This window comes from Fulmarus glacialis, unplaced genomic scaffold (genome assembly GCF_000690835.1).
Source record: "Fulmarus glacialis isolate BGI_N327 unplaced genomic scaffold, ASM69083v1 scaffold26772, whole genome shotgun sequence".
Taxonomy (NCBI): Eukaryota; Metazoa; Chordata; class Aves; order Procellariiformes; family Procellariidae; genus Fulmarus; species Fulmarus glacialis.
In genome coordinates, this window is record NW_009200138.1 from 3,788 (window position 1) to 4,277 (window position 490).

Consider the following 490-nt stretch of genomic DNA (forward strand, 5'->3'; position numbering starts at 1 on the left):
CGGGTCTCGTGAGTCGTTCGTCCCACGCCGCTCCAGTGCCTTGTGTCCTCCCACCCGGGGGAGCCGGGGCAGGAGCCAGCGAGGAGGAGGTCGGCCCATAAGGACGACATTCCTTCTGGGATTCAACGCTGCGGCACCAAGCTAACGGTTACACGAGAGGGGTTTGTTACAACCCCCGCCCCCCCGCCGCGTCTTTCGGGGCTGACACCAGACACCGGCACCGAGCTTGGCGAGGCACGAAGGAACCTGCAGCCCGGAGGCAGCAGCGGAGGCGATGCGCGAGGAGGAGGTCGGCCCATAAGGACGACATTCCTTCTGGGATTCAACGCTGCGGCACCAAGCTAACGGTTACACGAGAGGGGTTTGTTACAACCCCCGCCCCCCCGCCGCGTCTTTCGGGGCTGACACCAGACACCGGCACCGAGCTTGGCGAGGCACGAAGGAACCTGCAGCCCGGAGGCAGCAGCGGAGGCGATGCTGGAGCGTGCCC

General features: G+C 66.3%; 1 protein-coding gene across 1 annotated transcript in view; it reads left to right on the top strand.

Moving 5' to 3' along the window:
• LOC104073656 (protein FAM57A-like) overlaps window positions 1–490 on the top strand; it is a gene marked incomplete at its 5' end in the record, with an annotated part of 5,650 nt that overhangs the window by 3,675 nt on the left and 1,485 nt on the right. The gene's annotated exons all lie outside the window — the stretch shown is intronic.